An 8,052-nucleotide genomic window follows, 5' to 3' on the forward strand; every position below is an offset into this window, starting at 1 on the left:
CACATCCATACGGTCCGTGAAAGGCCTGCTCTTTTTTCCGATGGCAGGAGCATTTCAAAACAACTTATCCAACTCATCTGTTTTCATTAGAGTGAGGCTTCTACCCTGTGTTGGCATTTTTAATCCTTTGGCTCTCCTCATGACTTTGGTCACTCTCATGGTCCTTTGGTGTCTTGACTTTAAAATTATTAGTTCCCACCACAAAACTGTTCGTTTTGGGGTTTTCTTTTGTGTTCATGGGTCTTCGTTTTGCACGATCTGTCGCAGATCTCATATGCCCTCCATTCTTTCTCTTCTCGCCCGAACTTGTCTGTCCCAAATTCAACCACTGCGCTTTTTTCTTCTTCTTCTGTCACAAATTCAACTATTATAATTATTATTATTAACTATTATCAACTGCGCATTTAAGTTAGTTCTGTTTCGTCCCTCCTGACCGCCAGATGGCGGTGCTTCAAGCACTGAATGTTCTCTTCGCGCCTGCGCAGTTCGAGTTATGCATACCAAAGTAGTCACCTGTGATCCCTGGGTTCTCACCCGAGGTTCGTTTCCTCTTTTCTTCTTGCGTGGCGTATGCATACGACGCAACTTCAAAGATGGAAGGAATTGTCTTCGACAACTTGACCTCGCCACTGGGAGCCTTGTGACAGAGTTGGTCGGAGCTGCGTAGTTCGCCCTTCAAGGGCTGCGGCGACGATGTATTGTTTTTTGTTAGATGCCGTTGTGGCGTACTTTTTTTGTTTGGGACCCGGTGTGGTCGTATACTCTAACCTCCCGTGAGGTAAGGTTATTAACTCCTTCTGTTTATCCATTTTGCCACTAGTTACCGCGTTTGCTGCAATGTAACTTGTTTTCCATGCGGTTAGCCTCGTGTTAGCGCCCAGGCTACCGCGACTCAAAGTTTACCTTTTTGCCTCCGCTGGCTTTGAGCGGTGTTAGCGCCCCTTCTCCCAGCTTGTTGGCGCCTGTCTCTCCGACGGAGTTACCAATATGTTGTTGCACTCTCTTTTTTTGCCTTTGCTGGTGAAGGCAGCGTCCACGTCCCCCCTCCCAGTTTACAGCATTGCACTTCTCGTTCGAACGATTGACGGACTGGCTTCTTTTTGTGCGTGTCACGTCTACTGTGCAGGTGGCATCTGTGCTCCTTCTCTCATGTTGGCTAAGCGCAGTTTTGCTTATCATCATGTGCCTTCTTGGTCTTGTGCGTGTGCGGCTGCTAGTGCACGTCTCGTGTCTGCCATGCAGGTGGCGTCCGTACCCCTTCTCTCAGGTTATCCCTATTTTAACTACTTGCTGCCTGCCCTAGCCCGCGCCTTAGCTGCTCGGTGTGCGTCTGTTGTGCAGGTGGCATCTGCGCCCCCCTTCTCTCAGCTTACCGCTGATCGCTAACGGGACTCCTTTGTATTCGCGATGGTGGGCTTCCATTGCTGTGGCACCCTCTTTGAGGCCTCAGATGTCCTGGATGATCGCTGCCCAAGGCGAGAAAGTTCGAACATATTACTCTGATACTAGCCAACTTGCATTGGCTTCCGGTCCACTTGAGTTGTGATTTCAAGGTTTTATTACATATAAAATATTACACGGCTTTGCGCCTACCTATCTCATCGATTTAATAGTACCGTATGTTCTAACACGAAACCTTCGTTCGGAACACACTGGTCGTTTGGTGATCCCAAGAGCCAAAAAGAAGTTTGTGGGTTCAATAGTGTTTAAGCCCTTTGGGCCTTTTTATAGATAGAGTCAGCTTGTCCTCCAAAAGTCAAACTGGTGTCCATCTCTAGCCCCAGATATTTAAAACTCTCCACCTGTTCCACCTCCAGTCCATGGATTTTGAGGGGTTAAAACAGTTCTGGGCTTTTCCCTGCAGATCCACAGCATAGTGTAGCCCTAGTGTTGTGTAGTAATACTCTGAGCTTGAAAGGTAAGCAAGAAAGAAAGGTTACAGAGTATGCTAGCTATCAGAAGACTAGTATTTGACTCAAGGAGGGAGTGGCGAGAGACTAGATTGAGTTTGGTTTTGGTACCAGGCATGTATTGTAACATAAATTGGCATACAAACAGACAAGCAACAACAAATGGACATAGACAAAGTCAAAGAAATGAATGGCCATTCAATAATAGAAGGCGCTTATTCATAATCATTCAGTGTTGTTCAATGTTCTATGTACAACTAGAGAGTTTATCAACCAAGAAGCGCACAGTATTAGTGTCAGAAAAAAGTGATTGTAGGTCCAACAATCTCAACAGATGCAAGAGATTTACATCCAGCAGTACTGCAATGTCCAGCCACGCTTAACTGGCATCAGCAACACAAAAGAAAGTAGTTGGCCCCACCTGCCACAGTTCGTTGACAACCCACTCCAGTTATGACCAGAGGTGGGGTAGTGCAAGAGTGTTTGTGGGTTGTGTTGAGTGGGTGGTAATGGGCTGTGTGGAAGCAGGAAGAACTTTTGTGGCCTGCAAGAGGCCCTCTACCGGCCCAGCAGGGGAGGTGTGATTCAGTAACTCTCACAATCCAATGGGCTAGGCTCTAAGACCTGGTTCCTTAGCTCACCATCAAAGTCAAAAGCCTGGCCGAGTTCACTCTTTGTCTCAAACAAGCTAGTTTGACGGTTTGGGCGCAAATGAGGCTCTTTCAGTTAATTCTCTGACAAGCTCCCACCTCACTTCCTGATTAAATTTTCCTCCCAATGGCTGCACTTGGTCACATGACCATAGGACATCATCATTATCCAGGACTCTTAACTCTTTGACTGCCAAGCATTTTCAGAAAAGAGAAAAATGTTGTGTTTGGACTATGGAAACACAGATACTACCACATGAAAGATTGAAATCTCATCTTTCATCAGAAATTTTTTTTTGTTTCTACCTTATTCCGTTCTTCAGTAATCAACAATAGAATATAGGTTAGTTTCATCCAAATGCTCTGTTTTGGACCAAAATACGGAGAAATCAAGCTTTTAGTGAAACGATATTATTTCATGCACTCTAGTGAATTTGACACCTTTTTTTCCCATGAATGATGCCACAAATCTGTAAAACACAACCACCAACAATGAAAAAGTGTTTTTTGATATCAAAATACGTTTATTTACATTCAACAGTGTAACAATTTACAAAACAATTTGGCAAACTATTTACAAATGTGTGCAACTGTGGTACTATTTACAATTGTGTGGATGTTTCAACTACACAGTTTTTCTTTTTGTGAGGTATATTGTGTAAAACTCCCCTGCGTGCAAGGGGACGCAGCAGGATTTGCACCACAGATTAGTTTCACTGCGATTGCCCCTTCGCGTGCACTTTCTTGCCGGCCTTTTTTTCCGGGGAGTAGCAGGTATATACTGCATGCAGTGTGTGTTTGGCCATGTTGTCATCAAGTCTACTCTCAGGATCATGATACGGTGACCTGGTGTTACGTCTGGCTTCCTCATGTCCTTCGGTTCCTATACCGGGTGGTAAGAGATGTTCTGATCCATCTTATCCACTCCATTCATGGTGGCATCATAGTCCAGAACCAGTGTCTTCTCCGTGATCAGACTGTACCCACTCCTCCGATGAATATGCATTGGACTCGGGGTACTCTTCATCGTCCGATTGAACGTCCGCCTGTGCAGAAGTGCTCGTTTTCCACCGTTAGCATTGCTAGCCGGTGAGGCTTTACGACGCGATCGAAGCCGCCGCATCAACGCTTCCAACTTCGGCGTCAACCTCGGAGTCACCATCATCATCATCAATGTGCTCTTTAGCATTGGTCTATGCTTTTCGTCTTTGAAAAAAATGCTCAAGCGTGAGCTGCTTGCAACCGGTCGCCATTTTCGCCTCCTCAGCCATTCTCCCCTCAACACTCTAGCTCCGCCTCACATCTTCTACTGACGCCTACCCGATCTTGTCCAAAGAGAGTCATCGCTGCCATCTAGTGCCCAAAAATAGGCATTATACTAACTCGACCTGCTTGATACTTTCAGCACAGCTTGCCAAGGCTTTCCTCCACACGTTTTCAAAAAAAAAAAAAAAAAACATAGTGAACGTCTTTTAACGTCTTTGGCGGCGCTCATTTGGATTTTACTAAACGTTATTAAACGTTTTTGCCGGTCAAAGAGTTAACGTCCTCGGCGCCCTTCCGTAGGTTTATGCTAAACGTTTTATAACGTTTATGGCGGTCAAAGAGTTAATTGACGGAGACTCAAATTTATTATTTAAATTAATTTTGAATCAGAACCTCAGAGCACCACATCTATTTTTGATTATCGGGATAACAGATGAGAACCTCGTTGAATCAGTCATTAAAATAAAGGCTGTTGTTATGTTCAGGAGTTGGATCCCATAAACGCAGACACAAATAATAGTTTTGACATTTATTTGTAAAACAAAGCTTCAACTGAAGGTGATGCAATCATCTAGGCCAGGGGTGCTCAAGTTCGGTCCTCAAGAGCCCCTATCCAGCCTGTTTTCCATGTTTCCCTCCTGCAGCACAGCTGAATCTAATGATCAGCTAATTAGCAAGCTTTGCAGAAGCCTGATAACGATCCTGATCATAAATCAGGTGTGTTAGTGGAGAGAAACATGGAAAACAGGCTGGATAGGGGTTTTCGAGGAACGAACTTGAGCACCCCTGATCTAAGCTAACAGTGACATGACAAAAAGAACAAAGGCTCTTGCATTAGCCAAGGCCAAACGCTAAACATGGAATGCCCAGTAAGTCACTAACTAAGCGGTTTGCGCGAAACGTACTTACGACTAGACGAAGCAGCGAAAACTAGACCAGAAACAGCGAGAAGGGATCGTGGATCAAGAGACGTGGAGATAGGTAGCTAACTATCATTCATTGGGCTGTGGAGGCAAGCAGATGAATCATCCGACAAACAGAATGTGTCTTCCGCTGTTGCCTTTAAAGTCTGTGGAGGACTCTCATAGGCTGCTGATTACATCAGACAGTTGCAACACAAAGGACACAGTCTGAGAGCAAAAACATGACAGTACCCCCCACTCCCCCCCCAACCCCAACCACCTTCCCCCCTCAAAGGACGCCCCTTGGCTGACCGCCTGGTTTAGACGGGTGGAGGGAATGGAAGTTGCGCAGTAACGACGGATCGAGAATCCAGGAGCGGGGAACCAATTGGCGTTCCTCAGGCCCATAGCCTTCCCAGTCAACCAAATACTGCACACCCCGCCCTCTCCGCCTAGAATCAAGAATTTCCCTGACTGTATAAACTGGCTCACCATCGATCAGCCGAGGAGCAGGAGGAGGAGGAGGCACCGTCGGCGGACTCAGTGGACTGGAGACAACTGGCTTGATCAGTGAAACGTGGAATACCGGATGAACTTTGAGAGTCGGTGGGAGCTGAAGCTTGACAGAGACTGCATTGACCACGGACTCGATTTTGAATGGACCGATGAAACGGGGATCCATCTTTCTGGACCCCCCAGCCAGATCATATTCCTTGTGGAGAGCCACACTTCCTGACCCGGGTGGTAGCCGACGACAGTTAGTGATCTGTTGATTGCAGTCAGCGGTGCGTGAAAGTGCCGTTCTGGTCTCCCGCCACACCCGATGGGCTCTCCGGAGGTGATGCTGTATCGATGGGATGGCCACTAAGCGGTCTGTGGCAGAGGAGATGAGTGAATTGTGGGCATATTCCACCCATGGTAGGTGAGTGGACCAAGACGTAGGGTGACGGTGACAGACACAGCGAAGAGCGGCCTCCAATTCTTGATTGACCCTTTCTGTCTGTCTATTTGTTTGTGGGTGATAGCCCGAAGATAGGCTTGCTGTGGCTCCCAAGGCTGCAAAAAAATTTGTACATACACGGGATCTGAACCGGGGGAGACAATGTCCATGGGGATTCTGTGTACTCATAAAACTTGGCGAGTTAACAAGTTTGCAGTCTCAAGGGCGGATGGCAGCTTTGGCAGGGCGATGAAATGACCCATTTTAGAGAAACGATCTACTACAGTCAGTATTACTGTGTTGCTTCGGGAAGTAATAAAGTCCAATGACACATGTGACCACGGACGTGATGGAATGGGGAGGTCGTAGCAATTCTGCTGCAGGTCTATGGGAAGCCTTACTGCAGGCACAAGCTGAGCAGGCACTGATGAACTCGACAATGTCCCTCCGCATTCTTCGCCACCAAAACTTCTGAGCGATGAGGAAATGAGTGCGTCTCACTCCGGGGTGGCAATGACCCGCGCAGCATGTCCCCATTGAAGCACCTCATCTCCCACTGTAACGCTCCCACCACCCGGTCACTTGAAACTAGTGATGGAACTTATGGCTCTTTGATGGGAGCCGTTCAACCAGGAACCGTTCACTTAAAAGAGCCGTTCAAAAGACTGGCTCTTTTATGCTTTTTAAGCATGATTTTGAATCATCAATGTTTTACTCATAAAATCAACACTGAGGTAAGTGATCGTAATTCATGTCATAGTTAGTGTATACTTTACAGTATACTTTAAGTGTATAAGCGTTAGTTAAGACATTAACCACGGTCTTCTAAAATATTTATAAGTTTTAATGACGTGGGAGGAATTGATGTCATAGTAGGTGGTACATTTGGCATGCTGGGAATTGTGCCAAACATTGCTTCATTTTGACATATGGAATAGTCTTTAAAAAAAATAACATTCAATAATGTTTTATTCTCTTAGAATATGAGAAAATATAAATATGTACAACACTTTAATACATTGGCCAGCACGTGTATACACTGCACCAGCAATGTTTTGACTGTCTAGCTGTCACATCTATCCTCTAGCCACTCACTTCTACTTAGTCGCGAGTTCCTCCTCCTCCTCTCCCCCTGCCCCATTTCCTCCCGCACTGATCGATGTTTTCTTCTCCTCTTCCCTCCAGCTCGTGACTTGATGTGTTCTAACTTCTGCAATGGCGCTAAAGCTGGCATGCACGGTGTACTCTGAAACTATGCTATTCAAATTGAGACAACTTTACTTCTGCAAATACAATCATGCTGTATATCCCTCAACAAGGGTGCGACCAAAACCTGTGTGGTGTGACCAACTGAAAAAGTTGGTAGCACCATGCTACCAGTGCAAAAGTTAGTGTAGAGCCCTGCAAGTAAATACAATTAATAATAATACATTAATAACAAGAAATCGGGAAGTGAATACTTGTAAGTAAATAAGTATCAATCAATTAACAAATTGCAGCATGCAAATGCGATAAAACACTGAAACGATGCACAGTCTCATGCTGAGTCAAAGACCCAAGAATAGAGATGTCTGACAAAAAACACGATAAATGAAATGTTGTCCGTATCATATATTATAGCCTTAAATCCAACCAGCGAAGGTAGGCAACTGATCGCCACTCGCAGATAAAAGGGGCTGGGTCACAGAGCCATTCCTTCGGGCATAGTTGTCTACAGAAATGGCGTTTGGCTTTGTTGGTAATTACCTTTTGAGTTGAATAAACGCACACAGAACTACACCATTACTTTTCGTTTGTCTTTTAGATTTCATGATGAACTGCTTTTAGGTGACAGAAAATATTTCTGAGCATTTTTGCAGTTGTCACAACGCCATAGTTCAGCCTGAAGAACATTTGATCCAGGTTGAAGAATTGTGCCCCCTCCAAAAAATATAATAACCCCCCTGTAATTTCTTTCCACGGTGGCATGTCCAGGACACAGGAATGAAATTCCTTTGTTTGTGATGAGGTTGCAAAAGTTACAACCTGCCGATAATTGTTACAGTAGAGGGACGTCACATTCTAGTCCATCGGTCAAGTCAAGGTACTTTTTTTTTAAGTGGGAAAAGTGGAAGAACTGTAAGCCCTCCTTTTAAGGATTTATTGCTGATATGAAGTTGTCTTTTGTTTGCTTGAAAAAGTGGGAAAGGAACAAATATGCAAGGAAAATAAGTGCCAATATTAACCAGTATTTACTGTTTTGATTTTTTATGTCTATGCTCCTCTTGATTTTAAGTGACTTGATGTGCAAGAATCCCCAGTTTGTTTATTTTCATATTCATTTTTGTTTTAATATCGCTGCCATGTCAGGCGTTGCATCCTGTGCAAGTGTATGTTTATAGAAA

Source organism: Leptonotus elevatus, chromosome 1, assembly GCF_054856555.1.
Source record: "Leptonotus elevatus isolate MCC_2025b chromosome 1, RoL_Lele_1.0, whole genome shotgun sequence".
Classification (NCBI taxonomy): Eukaryota; Metazoa; Chordata; class Actinopteri; order Syngnathiformes; family Syngnathidae; genus Leptonotus; species Leptonotus elevatus.